Source organism: Lipotes vexillifer, unplaced genomic scaffold, assembly GCF_000442215.2.
Source record: "Lipotes vexillifer unplaced genomic scaffold, Lipotes_vexillifer_v1.1 scaffold134, whole genome shotgun sequence".
Classification (NCBI taxonomy): Eukaryota; Metazoa; Chordata; class Mammalia; order Artiodactyla; family Lipotidae; genus Lipotes; species Lipotes vexillifer.
The window spans coordinates 897,006-916,793 of record NW_006787464.1 but is presented as its reverse complement, the minus strand read 5'-3'; the positions used below and the strand labels follow the sequence as shown (position 1 = coordinate 916,793).

The 19,788-nt window shown below is 40.7% G+C and overlaps 1 pseudogene; it reads left to right on the top strand.

Annotated features, from left to right (window-relative positions):
* The window catches only part of LOC103083509 (eukaryotic translation initiation factor 4E type 2 pseudogene), a 35,857-nt pseudogene extending 16,587 nt beyond the window's left edge, over positions 1 to 19,270 (top strand).
* The last annotated feature ends 518 nt before the right edge of the window (positions 19,271 to 19,788 follow it).

Genomic DNA, 19,788 nt, shown 5'->3' with positions numbered 1-19,788 from the left:
TTTCCCTACCAACTTAAGAATGGGCGGCATCCCCCCATTATTTTCTCCTTTGATATAGAGCACTGAAGTGCTAAATTAAATGTTATATTAAATTTTCCCCAATGAGTGTTTTAGCACAGGATTAATTTGCAACATTGGTTCTTCTTCTTCTTAGCAAGGCATCTCAACCCGCTGTTAACTAAGGTGACCAGGTTACTCAAGGCCTCACCCCTCATCTTAGAATGGAGAACATTTATAAAACATTAATTCCCAACTTCCACTCCTTTTCTACAAAGTTTTGTGCCAAAGTTCAAGAGAGCAGGTGATTTCTATCTAAAAATTCAGAAATTAAAAAGATAATGAAAGCAATAAAATAGTGATTACCATCTTCAAATCACTAAGGTAAAGAGCCACCAACACTTACGAGCTAAGTTTCCACTTTGGGTAACTCATTCTCACTTCTTTATTTCTTTCTTTGCCTCATCGCACCTTCCAGCATTATGCCTCATCACTTACTGCCTACTGATCAGTTTAACTCCAGAAAGACGATGGAAATCCTAAAATGCATAGTCACTTACAAACTTCTGAAATATCTGTTTTGATGGTGTTTTATGGATTAGAAAGAGCCCTATTGCTTCACTAGTATGGACCCTCTGTAACTTAAAAAAAAAAAAGCAATGTGAATTCCTTTGGGGGAGTGGAGAGGAGAGAGTACAAAAGAAAAATGATATTATTTTCCAATACCAAGGAAATTCATTAGGAAACACATTAAAATGCACTTGAGTAGTCATCACACTGAATTGTTTTGGAAAAGGCCCTGCTTTGGAAAAACATAGGGCAAAAACATCTTCAGTGCTGGAGCTTGGCACAGTGAGACAGCAGGATGACAAATGTCTTATTCCCTATGGCGCCTTAATACTTAGAGGACATCTGCTACTCTGTGTTTCTCCCCCACAATGAGTCACCTTTATTACAGTCTATCATTATGTTACTGCTATTTTCCATGTCCACCTGTTAGTGATAAGACACAGATGTACTCCTCCAGCGTGTGGGAAACAAATTAATCAAGTCAGCAGGCTGAGCTTTTAGCCTCAGCTCTTGTACTAATTATGCAGTCTTAGGCAAATATCTCAAACTCTCTTTGCTTCAGTGTCTTCACGTGGAAGATAGGAAGTATAGTAGACGTGGTTCCAATGACATGGAAGCTGACTTCCCCTGCTCATTAGGGGTTCCTCAGGCCATAGAGCCAATATATAGAGAAGGGCTGATGTATCCTTATTAGCAATAATTGCCTTGCTGCTACATGGGGATGGCATAGGGAAGGCTCTTTTAAAATTATTTATTTATTTATTGGCTGTACCGTGTGGTGTGTGGGATCTTAGTTCCCCAACCAGAGATCGAACCTGAGCCCCTTGCATTGAGAGCACGGAGTCTTAACCACTGGACCACAAGGGAAGCCCCAGGGAGCACTCTTTTTTTTGTTTTTAAAGAATTATTTATTATCTATTTATTTATTTTATTTATTTTTGGCTGCGTCAGGTCTTCGTTGAGGCATGCAGGATCTTTAGTTGTGGTGTGTGGGCTCTTCATTGCCGTGCACAGGCTTCTCTAGTTGTGGTGTGTGGATTTTCTCTTCTCTAGTTGTGGCGCACAGGCTCCAGGGCACGTGGGCTCTGTAGTTTGCGGCACGCAGGCTCTCTAGTTGAGGCGCACGAGCTCAGTAGTTGTGGTGAGCGGGCTTAGTTGCCCCGCAGCATGTGGGATCTTAGTTCCCTGACCAGGGATCAAACCCGCTTCCCCTGCATTGTAAGGTGGATTCTTTACCACTGGACCACCAGGGAAGTCCCGGGAAGACTCTTTTTAAAACTCAGGGATGCAGTGCATTCCTGGACATATATCCAGACAAAACTATAATTCAAAAAGATACATGCACCCCTTTGTTCATAGCAGCACTATTCACAATAGCCAAGACATGGAAACAACCTAAATGTCTATCAACAGATGAATGGATAAAGAAGATGTGGTACACATATACAATGGAATACTACTCAACCATAAAAAGGTTGAAATAATGCCATTTGCAGCAACGTGAATGCAATTAGAGATTATCATACTAATGGAAGTAAGTCATAAAGAGAAAGACAAATACCAGATGATATCACTTACATGTGGAATCTAAAATATGACAAAAATGAACTTATCTATGAAACAGAAACAGAATCACGGACATAGAGAACAGACTGGTGGTTGCCAAGGGGGAGGGGTTTGGGGGAGAGATGGAGTAGGAGGTTGGGGTGAGCAGATATAAGCTTTTATATATGGAATGGATAAACAACAAGGTTCTACTGTATAGCACAGGGAACTATATTCAATATCCTGTGATAAACCATAATGGAAACGAATATTAAAAAGAAAGAATGTACCGTATATATATAACTGAATCACTTTGCTGTACTGCAGAAATTAACACAACATTGTAAATCAGCTATATTTCAATTTAAAAAACTGACAAAAAAAAAAAAAAGAACTCAGGGATGCAGGGGACAACCTCCTAGCATTCTTTGGCCCAGGGGCCAAGTCTGGTCACTGGAAAAGTGCATTCGCCTAATGAAGACAAGACTACCATGCCTCATATCCCATATGTATGAATTTTAGGTCTCTCCAAACATGTTTTAGAAAAGCAGGCAAAAGCATCTTTATTCCTGCAGCCTGGAACAAGGAGATGGGTGAAAAACAAAACAAAAAAATGAACAAAAACATTCAGCCAAAGTGCTGATAGAAAATAACAGGAGGGCTTCCCTGATGATGCTGTGGTTGAGAGTCTGCCTGCCAATGCAGGGGACACGGGTTCGAGCCCTGGTCTGGGAAGATCCCACATGCTGCAGAGCAACTAGGCCCACTACTGAGCCTGCGCGTCTGGAGCCTGTGCTCCGCAACAAGAGAGGCCGCGACAGTGAGAGGCCCGCGCACCGCGATGAAGAGTGGCCCTCGCTCACCGCAACTAGAGAAAGCCCTCGCACAGAAACGAAGACCCAACACAGCCAAAAATAAATAAGTAAATAAATAAAAGAAAATAGCAGGAAAAGAAATGGGAGGGGAATTCCTTGGCAGTCCAGTGGTTAGGACTCCATGCTCTCACTGCCAGGGGCCTGGGTTTGATCCCTGGTTGGGGAACTAAGATCCCACAAGTCCCGCAGTATGGCCCAAAAATAAAAATAAAAAGAATAGAAATGGGACATAGAAGGTAGCCTTGAGTACCAGCTTAGGCCCTGTGACCTACTGCAGAAGCAAGGATTATACAAGCTCTGTTTTATTTCACTTAGTCATGTTTCCCTTTCCCCTAGACCACGTGCTTTAAAAGAAAAATAATGGAGGTGGCTAACATTTTAGGTTCAGGTAGACATGTGACCAGCTTCCCATCACTCCAGATCTACTCTCTACCCTTCTTCTTTCTGGTACATTCCCTGGGAGGTTGACCTAAATGCACTGCATCACTTCCTTCTGGTTTCTAGTCCGGTTCATCCACAAGGGAGCACAGAGAGAGGATCAGAGGAAAGAAGGGAAGAGAGTACAGTCAGTGTATTCACGCTCTTTCTACAATCACTGTACTGTGAGCGGGCTGCATCCTTCCACTAGATGTCCTAGCTCCTGTCAAGCAGCTCTCTTCACACAGCTCTATTTCCTGGTTCTTATACTGGCTTTCTCTCCTTGCCCCTTCAAGCCTATGTGTGGTAATGGAACTACTAAGTTATTAATACCAGGGTTTGTTTGTTTGTTTGTTTTTTGTGGTACGCGGGCCTCTCACTGTTGTGGCCTCTCCGGTTGTGGAGCACAGGCTCCGGACGCGCAGGCTCAGCGGCTATGGCTCACGGGCCCAGCCGCTCCGCGGCATGTGGGATCTTCCCGGACCGGGGCACGAACCCGTGTCCCCTGCATCGGCAGGCGGACCCTCAACCACTAAGCCACCAGGGAAGCCCAATACCAGGGTATTTTATTATCACTTTTGGGTTCCTTAAATCCTGCCCACACTTTTGTAAAGAATCCCTTTATTAAACTCTCCTCAAATTACCAAATTGGCACAAATAAATGATTTCTCTTCTGGTGGGGCCCTGACTGATGTAGACAGGTTTTTCACAGGAGCCACAGGTGGTAATTGAAAGATCAAATGACATTTGTTTAAAATATGTGTGAAATTTCTATGAAGAATATAAGGACTTTGTAGAAGTTTAAAGGAAGCATATGTAATATATATAGGAAAATGCATAAAATGTATATGCATAAAGAATAATTTATAAAATGAACACCTATGTAACCAGTACTATGATCCAGACATAGAATATTGCTGGCTCCCTAGAAGCACAAACTCTCCATCCCACCCCCAGTTAAAATCACCTTTATTCTGTGTTTTATGGCAATTATTTCATTGCTTTTCTGCATTTTACCAACTAATGTGTATTTTATCAGCTATGCAAGAGCATCCTTTTTGTTTAAAAAATTTTTTATTAAAGTATAGTTGATATGCAATGTTGTGTTAATTTCTGCTGTACAGCAAAGTGACTCAGTTATACATGTATTCTTTTAAATATTCTTTTCTATTATGGTTTATCACAGGATATTGAATATAGTTTCCTATGCTATACAGTAGGACCTTGTTGTTTATCCATCTTGATGCAAGCATCCTTTAAATCTAGTTTCATTTTGCCTGTTATAAAATTTATATATATGGAGTCATACTATAGACATTATTTTGTGTCTTCTTTTGCTCAATATTATGTTAGATTCATCCATGTCGTTGTATACAGCATCCACGTCTTATACTTTGTTCACTTTCTCTGCTGTCTACAGTCCCATAGTAACTATATTCAACCCATAATTTATCTATTCTACTTTTGATAAATGTGAATTGTTTCCAGTTTCAGGCTATTCAGAACAATGCTACTAAGAAAATCTTGTGCTTACCTCTAGGACACAATGCAGAAGTTTCTCTAGGACAGTGGTTCTTGAACTTTGTGGTTTCAAGACCCCTTTACAGTCTTAAACATTATTGAGGACCCCATGGAGCTTTTATTTATAAAGTTATATCTATGACTATTTATTGCATTAGAAATTGAAACTGAAAATTTTTTATTATTTTATTAATTTTTTAATTATTTTATTAAAAATAAACTCATTACATGTTAACATAAATGTGTTTTTTAACATTTTATTTATTTATTTATTTAGGCTGCATAGGGTCTTAGTTGCAGCACATGGGATCTTCGTTGCGGCACGTAGGCTTCCCTCTAGTTGAGGTGCGTGGGCTCAGTAGTTGCAGTGCGTGGGCTTAGTTGCCGTATGTGGGCTTAGTTGCCCTGTGGCAGGTGGGATCTTAGTTCCCAGCCAAGGATTGAACCCGTGTCCCCAGAATTGGAAGCTGGAGTCTTAACCACTGGACCACCAAGGAAGTCCCATAAATAATGTGTTTTTAATTTAAAAACTAAGTTTTAGGAAGAAAATATGGAATAATTTTTATGACTTCGGAATAGAGAAAGAACTCTTAAATAATACAAAAAGCAAAGCTACAAAAATGGATAAATTAGACGGCATTAAAGAACTCTTATTCATGAAATGATACCTAAGAGAGTGAAAACTCAAGCCACAGCCTAAGAGAAGATATTAGCTACAGATATAACCAACAAAGGACTTGAATCTAAAACATATAAAAACTCATACAAGTCATTACGCAAAAGTCAGGTAACCCAATAGAAAACAGGCAGAAGATTTGAATAGGCACCTCGTAAAAGACTGAGTCCACAAAGCCAATAAATGTATGCCTACTTCCTCCACCTAGTTCCCCTCATTGCAAATGCAGCATAAAACGACAATAAAGTACCAATGCAGTACCAACTGGTAGTGATAATGTGGAGTGGTGGGAAATCTCCTGAGCTGTTGATGAGAATATAAATTAGTACAACTATTTTGGAAAAGGGTGTGGCACTGTCCAGTAAAGATAAAGTTATACAAACCTTTTGACAAAGCAGTTTCACTTCTAGGCTTGTATCCTAGAGCAGTGATTCTCAAAGAATGGTCCATGAACATCTCGAGGTCTCTGATACTTTCGGGAGTCTGTGAGGACAAAACTGTTCTTATAATAAAACTTATATGTTATTTGCCTTTTTCATTGTGTTAACATCTGCACGAGCAGAGCAAAAGAAATGGTGGGGAAAAACTTCTGAGAGCTTAGCCCAAATCAAGGCAATGGTAGCAAACTGTATTGGTAGTCATTGTATTCTTAAATACCACTTACCAAAGAAAATGCCAGTTTCACTTAAGAATTTCATAAATGGGGGCTTCCCTGGTGGCACAGTGGTTAAGAATCTGCCTGCCAGTGCAGGGGACACGGATTCGAGTCCTGGTCTGGAAAGATCCCACGTGCCGCGGAACAACTAAGCCCGTGCATCACAACTACTGAGCCTGCGCTCTAGAGCCTGTGAGCCACAACTACTGAGCCTGTGTGCCACAATTACTAAAGCCTGCACGCCTAGAGCCTGTGCTTGACAATAACAGAAGCCACTGCAATGAGAAGCCCACCCACCACAACAAAGGGTAGCTCCTGCTCACCACAACTAGAGAAAGCCCGCTCGCAGCAACGAAGACCCAACAAATAAATTTTAAAAAGTAAATAAATAAAAAATAAATTTTAAAAGAAAATAAACTTCTTTATAATGAACTGTTTACTCTGAGCACATCTCCCCAGGGTTTCTATCCACTGGAGTCCAGCTGTTTGAAAAAAAAGAAAAAAAAAAAGGAATATCATAAATGAAGCAGTAAAAATTAATTTTATTAAATCTCAAGTACATTGTACACTGAGTACGTTTTTTCTGATGAGATCAGTAGTGATATTAACAAATGTGAGATTTTTGATATTATATTAGGAAACATGAGCTAACATTTGGAAAATCTCCATAACTCAGTTACTAATATTTTCCAAATGACTGATGTGTGATGTTTAAACACTTTGATTTATGTTAAAAGTTACACTCAAAATGGGGCTTCTCTGGTGGCACAGTTGCCAATGCAGGGAACATGGGTTCAAGCCCTGGTCTGGGCTTGAGGCCAACCAAAGAAGAGATCATATTCATGAAAACACAAAAGAGAAAAGCATATGAATATGTTCCATAAATATCCAAGTTACAGATATATATGTATATTATCTTTTAATCAAAAGCATTTGTGTTAATTATCTATTGCTGTGTAATAAATTATACCAATCTTTAGTGGCTTAAAACAATGAATACTTAATATTTCACAGTTTCTATAGATCATGAATTTTGGAAGCAGCTTAGCTTGGTGATTCTGGCTCAGGGCCTCTCAGGAGGTTACAGACCAGATGAGAGCTACAGTCATCTGAAGGCTTGACTCAGGCAGAGGTCAACTACCAAGTTCACTTACATAGCTACTAGCAGGAGGCTACTGCTGCTTGCTGGCTGTTGGCTAGAGGCCTCTGTTGCTCACCACATGGGTCTCTCCTCATGACATGGCAACTGGCTTCCCTCAGAGCAAGTAATCAGAGAGAGAGAGAGCAGGAAGTCATCATGCCTGTTATGTCTTAGTCTCTGGTCACCACTGCCATTGCTTTATTCTAGTCAATGGAAATGAGTCACTAAGTCCAGCTCATACCCAAGGAAAGGGAAATTAGGCTCCACCTCTTAAAGGTAGTGACAAAGAATGTGTGGATGTTGTAAACCACCGAAACATTAAAATCATTTATTTCCCACTTCCTATGTGCACAGTGTAAAAATCGACAACAAAACAGAGATATTTCTCTTACATAATGGAGCTGAAAGTCTAGTGGGTATGTGAACCTGAAAACAAGCAATTACTGTACACTGAGCTGTGGGTCCTAGTTTTCTCCCATGTGGCATGGGGGACAATAGGTGCTTGGGGGCGCATGAGTCAATACATGTGAAAATGCTTTTGTGTAAGTATAGTTTAGCAAAGTGATCAAGAGCTGAGATTCAAGAGCCAGAAGGTCTACATTCAAATCCCAGCTCTGCCACTTACTGGCCAGTTGACCATGGGCCACTAACTCATCTTCTCTGTGCCTCAGTTTCCTCATCAGTAAGGTGGGAGAGTAACAGTACTCAATTCATAGGATCCTTGTGAGCATTAAATAAGTTAACGTTTGGAAAAGTCTTAAAAGGTGCCTGGAACATAGCAAGATTTAGTTACCACGGTTGTAAACTGCAGGCTGCTTCAGAAATGAAGGGAATTATTATCCTAATTTCTGAGATAGGTATATATCCTTATGCCTATCTAACTGAAAATGAAATTAACTTTTTAAAAAAGATTTAATTTGTAATGATATATTTCTACTTTGTTTCCTTTTAAGCATATACAATGTGTAGTAAAATGTGAATGTCACTCTTCACCTCCAGCCTCACCCACTCATCAATCCCACTTCCTTCCCTAGAGGAAACCACTTTAACAGTTTCATGAACGTTCTTTCAGAATTTTCTATTTAAAAGCTATGTATTTTAAAAATAGTTTAATATAAATGGAATCATACATATCTGGTACTTGCTTTTTTCTGTTAATAATTTTACTGTTAACAATTTAACAGATCTTTTCATGTTTGTGACTATAGCTTTCTATCATTCTTTTTAATGACTATGTTAAATTTTATCGGATAGATATACCATCAATTCTCTAACCATTCTTCTGTTAATGGACATCAATGTTGTTTCCAACTTTTTACTATTATAAACAGTTGTATAATAAGTATAAACTTTTAAACAGGCTTTCTAACCTTCAAAGACTTCATGAATATAAATATTTTTGATTAAGAACTGTTACACTCATTGAACCTGTACAGCTGTGGGTGACCATTGGGTGATCTGTCCATCCCATAGGGGTGGCTTCCTGGTTTCCTACCCTGATCACAATTCTTTGGACTGGGAGTTGGCACCAGCCGCAAGTTGTGCGAATCACAATCTCTCCTGTGGGAACTTGGAATTGGGGCCAAAAGTGAGGGTGACTCTCTCCAGGCAGCCAGACTTGGGTCACTGTGGAGCTATGGGATGGTTATCTGATCCATGAGGGCCAGAAGTGCAGCCACAGTTGGCTGGCAGACACAAAGGAATGAGACAGACCTACAGAGAGGAGATGAGAGACAGAGTCTGGGTATTTTCCCAAGATGGTACCTGGATCTTCCTTTCAGGGACCAAGTTACATCCCTGCCTTGGATTCTGCTAGATACTGGGCTTGCTAGAGCTGGTTTTTCCCTATTTATATTCATAAACACGGGTCCCATTGTATCTTCCTTCAAGATTGAGCCCCAGTTACTCTGATATCAGAGGACTTCCTTGACCACCCTAGCCCTAGCCTGAACCTGTAGGCATTGGCCGTTAGGTCCACTCACTTGGAACTTACACCAGTTATTTTGGCCAATTTGTTTCAAAATCATGAGTATCTAACATTACTGTGCAAAGAAGAATTCTCGGTAAGGACGATAAAAGTCAATATCTTTCCTTTTTTAAACTTTTAATCATCTTGGATGAATCTTTTTAAGGCAGATGACAAAAATTACCTAGCTTATTAAATTGAGTGCATTACTATTTCATCATTTCTGGATGATTCAATGTAAACATTATAAAGATCAAACATTTTATACACAGGCATAGTTCAGTAAGTCTACATGTTCAACTGACATAATGAGCACCTGCTACTAAAACAGAATAAAAGAAGCCCCCTCTTTGAAAAGGAAGATATGATATCAGATATGTCTCTCGTTCAAAATGGAAACTGTTTTAATTAAAGAAAAGCTATAAAGCAAACCACCTAGGCCTAAAGATATTTTCAAATTCAGATGCTATACTGTAAAATATTTCAGTCTGTCTGAAATATTTCAGACAGATATATCTGTTTATATATCTCTCTTGCTAGAAAGCCCATACTCATTGTTTACCTCTGTGTTAGTATGCACATCAAGGTTGGTGAAATATTTAGTTGTGGGGTGTCCTAAAATGAGTATAGCTTGTGTCCAATCAAGAGAGTTTGTAAATAATATTTACTGTTAAACTTATGATGATCTTATTTTGTTTGTTTTGGTTTAGAGCTAAGCCCCTTGTTTCCACCTACAGAACTTCCAGTGTGATTTTTTGTGTGTGTGGTACGCGGGCCTCTCACTGTTGTGGCCTCTCCCGTTGCGGAGCACAGGTTCTGGACGTGCAGGCTCAGCGGCCATGGCTCATGGGCCCAGCTGCTCCGCGGCATGTGGTATCTTCCCGGACCGGGGCAGGAACCCGTGTCCCCTGCATCGGCAGGCGGACTCTCAACAACTGCGCCACCAGGGAAGCCCCCTAGTGTGATTTTTTAAATTTGTTTTATTTTTAATTGAGTAGTTTTAAAAAAATTAATCATACTCATATGAGAATGTATAAGACGTAAATGTACATTCTGAAGAATAAAATAAAGTGAGCATTCTGTCTAACCTTCCCCAGGTTAAGAAAAGAGCTTTGAGGGACTTCCCTGGTGGCAAAGTGGTTAAGCATCTGGCTTCCAATGCAGGGTACGCAGGTTCAATCCCTGGTCAGGGAACTAGATCCCACATGCATGATGCAACTAAAAGTTTGTATGCCACAACTAAGGAGCCCACTGGACGCAACCAAGGAGCACATGTGCCACAACTAAAGAAGCCGGTGAGCCGCAACTAAGGAGCCCACCTGCCGCAACTAAGACCCAGCACAACCAAAATAAATAAATTAATTTAATTAAATTAAAAAAGGAAAAAAGCTTTGACCTTGTGGAAGAACACTCCCCTTATGGGCCTCTTCAATTGCTTCTCCCTCCCTACATCACTGGGGTAATACCAAAGTCCTGATTTTTAGGATAATCATTCCCTTGGTTTTCTTTAGTTTCCTTTGTGCATCCCTAAATAAAATAGTATTTAGTTTTATCTGTTTTGAGCTTAGTATAAATAAAATCATATTGTATTTTTTCTTCTGGGGCTTTCACATTGTGTTATCAGTGTCGATGTGTGTAGCTGTTAGCTCATTGTTTTCATCGCTGTGTGGTAGTTCCTTTTATAAATATACAATAATAATTATATATTCTACCCTAGTGGATATTTGGATTGCTTCCAGTTTTTTATCATTATGAACAATGCTGCTATAAACACGCATGTACATGTTTCCTAGTGCCGGAGTTTCTAGACTAGGGTAAATAACTGGGAGCAGAATTGTAGCATCATAGGATTGTACATATTCAGTCTTATGAGGTAATGCAAAACTCTTTTTCAAAGTGCTTGTACAAATTTATGCTCTTATCTGCAGTGAATAAGAGTTCCCATTGTTCCACAGCATTTCATTTGGAATGGTCAGACTTATTTTTTATCAGTCTGTTGGGTATGTAAAAATATTTCAATGTGGTTTTTTTTTTTTAATTTATTTATGTATTTTTTTTTTGGCTGCGTTCAGTCTTCATTGCTGCGCGTGGGCTTTCTCTAGTCGCGGAGAGCCGGGGCTACTCTTCGTTGCTGTGTGTGGGCTTCTCATTGCGGTGGCTTCTCTTGTTGTGGAGCACGGGCTCTAGAGCACAGGCTCAGTAGTTGTGGCACACAGGTTTAATTGCTCTGTGGCATGTGGGATCTTCCCAGACCAGGGCTTGAACCCATGCCCCTGCATTGGCAAGCAGATTCTTAACCACTGCACCACCAGGGAAGTCCCTTCAATGTGGTTTTACTTTGTATTTTCCTCCTTACTTATCAGGTTGCACATCTTTTCATGTGTTTAGTGGCTATTTGAGTTTCCCCTTTCATGAAGTATCTGTTTGATAGTCTTTTGCCCATTCTCCTATTTTGTGTTTGTCTGTTTGTTAGTAATTCATAAGTATACTTCGTATATTTTTTATGTTCTCCTTTTTGTTCCTTTTTTTAATTGAAGTATAGTTGATTTACAATGTTGGGTTAATTTCTGCCATACAGCAAAGTGATTCAGTTATACATATATACATTCTTTTTCATAGCCTTTTACATTATGGTTTACCACACGATGTTGAATATAGTTCACTGTGCTATACAGTAGGACCTTACTGTTTATTCATTCTGTATGTAATAGGTTGCATCTGCTCGCCCCAAACTCCTACTCCATCCCTCCCCCAACCCCCTCCCCCTTGGGAGCCACAAGTCTGTTCTCTATGTCTGTGAGTCTGTTTCTGTTTCATAGATAAGTTCATTTGTGTCATATTTTAGATTCCACATATGTGATATCATATGGCATTTGTCTTTCTCTTTCTGACTTACTTTGCTTAGTATGATATTATCTAGTTGCATCCATGTTGCTGCAAATGGCATTATTTCAACCTTTTTAATGGCTGAGTAATATTCCATTGTATATGTGTACCACATCTTCTTTATCCATTCATCTGTCGATGGACATTTAGGTTGTTTCCATGTCTTGGCTATTGTAAATAGTGCTGCTAGGAATATAGGGATGCATGTGTCCTTTTGAATTATAGTTTTGTCCAGATATATGCCCAGGAGTGGGATGGCTAGATCATATGGCATCTCCATTTTTAGTTTTTTTGAGGAACCTCCATATGGTTTTCCATAGTGGCTACACTAACTTACATTCCCACCAACAGTGTAGCAGGGTTCCCTTTTCTCCACACCCTCTCCAGCATTTGTTATTTGTAGACTTTTTAATAATGGCCATTCTGACTGGTGTGAGGTGGTACCTCATTGTAGTTTTGATTTTTATGCTACTCTTTTATCACTTAAATGTGTTGCAAATGTTTTCTTCTGCCAGTTGATGGTAGGTATTTTATGAAGTCTTTTGATGGATAAATGTTCTCAATTTTTATACAGTCCAATTTACCAATCTTTTCTCTTACGGTTTATATGTTTTATGTCTTAAGAAAACTTTCCCTACCATAGGGTCATGAATATTTTCTCCTGTATATATATTTTTAATGTTTATAGTTTTGCCTTTTACAGTAGATTTTTAATTCTCCTAGAAATTATTTTTTTGTATGGTATGAAGTGTCCAGTTGCATTTTTGTAATGAATACCCAAACATTCTAGCACCATTTACTGAAAGGTCTGTCATTTCTCCTTTATTCTGTAGTGCCTCTTTGTCCATATTAATCTAGATCTGGGCTCTCTCTACAAATTCATTGATGTATTCTTCTATCCTTGGACCAATGTCATACTATCTTAATTATTATGACTTTATAAATTTTAATATCTGGTAGCAAGTCCTCTATCTTATTCTTCTTCATCAAGAGTGTCTTGGCTATTTTTGGCCTTTTGCACTTACATATAAATTTTAGAATCAAGTTGTCAAGTTTCACCGAAAAAGTGTCTATTGGGATTTTGATTGGAATTGCAATTGAATCTATAGATCAATTTGGGGAGAATTCACATCCTTAAATGTTAAGTCTTCCAATCCATGAACATAGTATATCTCCATTAACTTACGTTCTCTTTAACAACATTCAATAAAGTTTTATAATTTTCTTGCATATATTTTGTTAGATTTATTCCTGGATTTTTAAAATAAATTTGGATGCTACCACAAAAGTCATAGATATTATCTTCTTAATTTTCATTTATGAGCTGGTATTTAGAAATCAATGGTTTTATAATTGTATTATTTTCTAAGGCTCCTGTAAAAAATTGCCACAAACTTAGTGGCATAAAACAACAGAAGTTTAATATCTTGCATTTCTGTAGTTTAGAAGACAGAAATGGGTCTCACTGGGCTAAAATCAAGGTGTTAGAAAGACTGTGTTTGTTTCTGGAGGCTCTAGGGGAGAATCTATTCCTTGCCCTTTACAGTTTTTTTTTTTTTTTGGCTGCGTTGGGTCTTGGTTGCTGCTCACAGGCATTCTCTAGCTGCAGAGAGTGGGGGCTACCCTTGGTTGTGGTGTGCTGGCTTCTTATTGTGGTGGCTTCTCTTGTTGCGGAGCACCAGCTCTAGGCACGTGGGCTTCAGTAGTTGCGGTGCGTGGGCTCAGTAGTTGTGGCTCATGGGCTCTAGAGCGCAGGCTTCAGTAGTTGTGGTGCACGGGCCCAGTCACCCTCTGACGTGTGGGATCTTCTGGGACCAGGGATTGAACTCGGGTTCCCCACACAGGCAGGCAGATTCTTAGCTACTGTGTCACCAGGGAAGTCCCCCTTTCCAGTTTTTAGAGCCGCTTACATGCCTTAGCTTGTGGCCCCCTCTCTGCATCTTCAAAGCCAGCAAGAGCAGGTCAAGTTCTTCTTTTTTTTTTAAAATTAATTAATTAACTTATTTATTTTTGTCTGTGTTGGGTCTTTGTTGCTGCGCGAGGGCTTTCTCTAGTTGCGGCGAGCGGGGGCTACTCTTCGTTGCAGTGAGTGGGCTTCTCATTGCAGTGGCTTCTCTTATTGCAGAGCATGGGCTCTAGGCATGCAGGCTTCAGTAGTTGTGGCACTCGGGCTCAGTAGTTGTGGCTCACGGTCTCTAGAGTGCAGGCTCAGTAGTTGTGGCGCACGGGCTTAGTTGCTGTATGGCATGTGGGATCATCCCGGACCAGGGCATGAACCCGTGTCCCTTGCATTGGCAGGCAGATTCCCAACCACTGTGCCACCAGGGAAGTAATGTACTTATAGTACATTACCTTGCCTTTTCTGTTGCCCTCTTTCACTTTTAAGTACACTTGTGATTACATTCAAATAATCCAGGATGATCTGCTCATCTCAAATCCTTAAATTAATCATATCTGCAAAGTCACTTTTGCCATGTAAGGCAATATATTCACAAATTTCAGGGATTAATATCTAGACATCTTTGCGGGGGTAGGGGGCATCATTCTGTCTACTATGGTATTATTGATTTTGTATCTTGCAATCTTATTAACATCTCTTATGAATTCTTGTAATTTATCTACAGGTTCTTTTAGATTTTCTACATATACAATCAAATCATTTGCAAATAATGACACTTTTGTCCTTTCCAATTAGTGTGTGTGTGTGTATCTTTTCCCCCTACCTTTAAGGCCAAGGTACAACAAAAAGAATGGCTGGAAAAGTGAAAAAACGGCTAGGACCTCCAGTATAATGTTCAATAGGATGGGTTATATCAGGCAATCCTATATGGTTTCTGCTCTCAGATGGAATACGTTCAGCATTTCACCATTATGCATAATATTTGCTGTAGACTTTTTTCTTCTGAAATTGAGATTATCATATGATTTTCTCCTTTAATGTGTCCACATCATTAATTACATTCTAATGTTCAGTCAACTTCCACTTCTGAGAAAAACCAAACTTAGTCATGCATTTTAGTAGTTATGCTAATGAGGGATATGGGCCTTTTATTTTCCTTTTTTGTATGCATTGTCCTTATTAGGTTATAATACCTAGGTTATAACAACCTCATAAAATTAGTCACAGAGGGTACCTGATTTTTCTGTTCTCTCAAATAGTTTGTGTAAGATTAGAACTATTTGTCACTGCAGTGGTTTTAATAAGATTGCTGACATTTTCTAAACCTAAAATGCATTTTATTTATTTATTTATTTTCGGTACGCGGGCCTCTCACTGTTGTGGCCTCTCCCGTTGCGGAGCACAGGCTCCGGACGCGCAGACTCAGCGGCCATGGCTCACGGGCCCAGCCGCGCCACGGCATGTGGGATCCTCCCAGACCGGGGCACGAATCCGTGTCCCCTGCACCCGCAGGCGGAGTCTCAACCACTGCACCACCAGGGAAGCCCTAAAATGCATTTTGAAGTTTGTACATTCTTCTGAAGTTCTGTGTCAAGTGCCTTATCATCTTATTTAATGCATTTAATTATTCAGTCCAGGGAGATTGGAAGCATTTTTCTCTTTTTTTCTCTTATTTCTGATAGGGAAAATGAAGCTAAACAACTTACATATAAATCTAAAGATTATATAGCCACTAAATGGCAGACCAGAACTTTCATCAAGACTTTCTGACTTCATATCCACTGTACAGCACCACATTTTCATTGATATTCTCAAGAAGTACTGATAGTTGGCTGTGGTGGTTTTAAATTCTTTTGAAAAAAATTTATGTTGTTTCTGTCTCTTCCTTTGATGTTATTTCTTGCCATCACTTTTTTCCTTTCTTTCTCTTTGCCCCACTATTTATGTTAGTTCTAGTATGTTTTGCTCTCAGAGACAAAAATAGATTATTATTTTGTAACAGTAAATATGCTCTGAGTGTCTGAGGGACATTCCTAGAAGTAACCAGCATGAGTTTTGTAACATCCATTTTCCGATGCTAAGAAGCTTTTATCATTTTGTGTTACAAAATTTTGTGTTACAAAAATTTCAGGTTACTAGACTGTTAATTATCTTTCTATTTATATTTCCTACACTTCACTACTCAAAGTGTGGTCTGTGAACCAGCAGAACTGGCATCACCTTGGGGCATATCAGTGGCAAAACAATCTCAGGCCCCATTCCAGAACCAGTGAATCAGAATCTGCATTTTAGCAAGATCCCTGTGTGATTCCTATGAACATTAAAGTTTGAGAAGCATTGGCCTAGATCACCAATTAGATTATAAAAAAATCTTTGAGGGCTTCCCTGGTGGCGCAGCGGTTGAGAGTCCGCCTGCCGACGCAGGGGACGCAGGTTCGTGCCCCGGTCCGGGAAGATCCCACATGCCGCGGAGCGGCTAGGCCCGTGAGCCATGGCCGCTGAGCCTGCGCGTCCGGAGCCTGTGCTCCACAACGGGAGAGGCCACAACAGTGAGAGGTCCGCGTACAGCAAAAAAAAAAAAAAAATCTTTGAGAGCTTCTTATACCTTTTCATATGCGCAGTTTTAAGCACCATGCCTTACACATGGTATGAACCACACACTTATGAAATGAAGGCTATGGTGATGATTTTGTAAAACACATGGCAAATCAGAACCCTCAGTTCTGTTTTTGACTGTCAGGAACTCCATATATTGCTTAATTTCAGTAGCCTTCAGTTTCTCATCTGTAAAAAGGAGGAATATAATTGCATTTTCTCTAATGACCCAACCAATTCCAAAATGCTGTACCATAACTGATAAATATCATCTTATAGTTAAACTAATTAATGTTGATAACAATTGAAATTGTTCTGAGATATTTTCTTTGCAAAAAAATTCAACACCAGTTATGTAATGGTATTGAAAGAAATACATAATATATTAAAAAGTATCATTTGCATCCAAAGTTGTTATTGGTAAGATCTGACTTGGAAAAGATGTTTTTTTTTGTTTGATCAGATATCTTTTCTCAAGCAGCAAAGCAGGGCAATAATAGGGGCCAACAATCTGTGTTTCTAGAGTTCAGGTTTGATAGTCTGGTAAAATGGCAAATCAGAAATTGCTATATGGGAAAAATATAGGAGATGAATTTTTTTTTAAGGTTCAACATTTTGATTATTGAAGAATAGAATGGCTTATTAGAATGTTAGGAGATAATGCTTTGATTTCATGAACATTGTGTAGGATTATCAAACCAGAATTAATATATTTTACCTAGCAGTCTAGAATTTCACATTTTTCTAGCAATTTGTATTTGTTCCTACCTTCAAGATATCAGATGTAGAGAAGGGTAGATAAAAGAGCAAAGTTACAGAAGAAGTTTACCCCATTTCAGAGTGTATCTGGCTGACCTAAAAAATGAGACATTTCATAGTTTGATCTGCTGTTGTGTCCATCACTGGAAAACCCAGCATTTTCTTGGATAAGAATTTGCCCTCAAATTGTATTACTATAAGGACATCATAATCATCATTGTGGAAACCATTTTTGACAACCCACAAAAGAATCAAGTTTTACTCATGATTGCCACTTACAGTTTTGATTCCTTTGATCTTCACATCTACTTGTTTGGCAATTCTGGTCCCTAAATTAGACATTTGGTATACTTGGTCAGCCTTGAAACTTCAAAGACAACAAGCTGTCCAGCCATCTGCAGGACTGTCATTGAAGTCCCTTGTGTTCTCACAGATTGCAGCTTGTCTACTCTGCAAGATGAGCAACAAATCTATTCCAAGCCTGAGTAAACCAACTGACCAGTCTCAGAGCAACAACGATGGTCACTCATGGGTCTAGCAGTTCCCATTCGAAACACCAAAACACTGTACTTAGAAAAGTAAGATTAGTGGAAACCTGGTGTCTTCCACACCATCTTGGAGAAGTATTGTTTATTTATTTATTTGGTTGCGCCTGGTCTTAGTTGTGGCTTGCCGGCTCCTTAGGTGTGGCATGTGAACTCTTAGTTGCAGCATGCATGTGAGATCTAGTTCTCTGACCAGGGATGGAACCCAGGACCCCCTGCATTGGGAGCACAGAGTCTTAACCACTGTGCCACCAGGGAAGTCCCAGAAGCACTGTTTTGTTTGTTTGTTTGTATGTTTGTTGGCATATTTTGTGTGATTAAGAAGTGCTCTTAGCTTATGGGAATAAGACAAAAATGCCTCTCACATATGCCTTTGGCATCGTCACATTTAACCTTTTGCATGTATGTATTGAATTTGGAGACTGTTGTTTTGTTTCGTTTTGTTTTGTTTTAGATGGCTGGAGTAAGAGGGCCTGGAGTAAGACTTTGCAGATATTACGGCAGAAGGCATTTTATTTTCATAAAGAAGGAAAAATACACCCATCTCATAATTGGAGTTGAAACATTGAGACAGTTTCTTGTCCTGCCTTCCACCACTAATTGGTAGATGACCTTGGGCAAATCACTTAACCTTTAGATTTCCTCATCTGCAAAATGAAAGCATTGGTTTACAGACAACCATTTAAATCCCTCCTCCAAATATTCATTCATTCTCTAATTTATTCAGGATCTACGATGCGCCACCGGCACTAATTAACACTGTGATTCTTGGAAAGCTTAAGATTGTCTCCAACTCCTTTAAGCATCACTCCCTGTCCTACCTTAAAACCAGCTACTGAATTCTCCCCCAAAGAGATCGAAACACTTTTCCTGTCTGAAAATATCATGGGGAAGTGTCAGTTGCCTTCACCCGGCGTCAACCGAGAGCGCGTGCTCCAGCCGGTTAGTGTCTTTTGCTTTCTTTGTAAAGGGCAACCTCTGCATTTTAAACGGCAACCCAGTCACCCGAGAAAATGCAATTGAAAGGGCGCCCGGAGGTCAGGGCGGGACACCCAACCGCTCCTTTTTCGGCCGGGGAAACCTGGGAAACGTTTTTTGGGCTCTGTCCGAGTCACGCGGCAATTCCACGGCAGGAATTGTGCAATGCGGCGAGTCGGGCGGGCGTCCGTGGGTGGAAACAAGTGGGGAAGGCTTCCGCAGTGCCAACTCCCGCCCCCACTAGGGAACTGCGAGGCACTATGGCGCGGTCAGGCCAGCTGGGCTCCGGGTGGCCCCCAACCCGGGCCAAGAACGCCTCGTTTCGCCGTAGGGGCCGAGGACTGAGAAGCGCGTGGGCGCCGTCCCTCTCTCGCGCTGGGTCAGCCGCCGCCCGCGTCCCGGGACTCTGTGAGGAGCCGGAGCGCGAGCTGGAAAGGCGCCCCAAGGCGACGCGGGGGGTGGGGATGCAGGGGGGCACGCAGCCAAGCAGGATCGATCGCGAATGGGAACTCCGCGCTCGCGCTTTCGGTAAGAGCACCGGGACTTCCAGCGGCGCCTCGCTCCCGCCTTCGCCGGCCCGGCTGCCCTTTCGGATGGTGACGCAGCCGGCGGGGTACGCAGAAGTCTGCGCGGAAACCTGGAACCTGCCCCGGCCGCGGGCGCCGCCTTCCCGCCCCCGCGCAGCCTTAGCCGCGCCGCGCTCCGCTGAGCCCCGCGCCGGTTGTCCCGCAAGGAACGAGGACTTGAGCCGCGCTGAAAGGG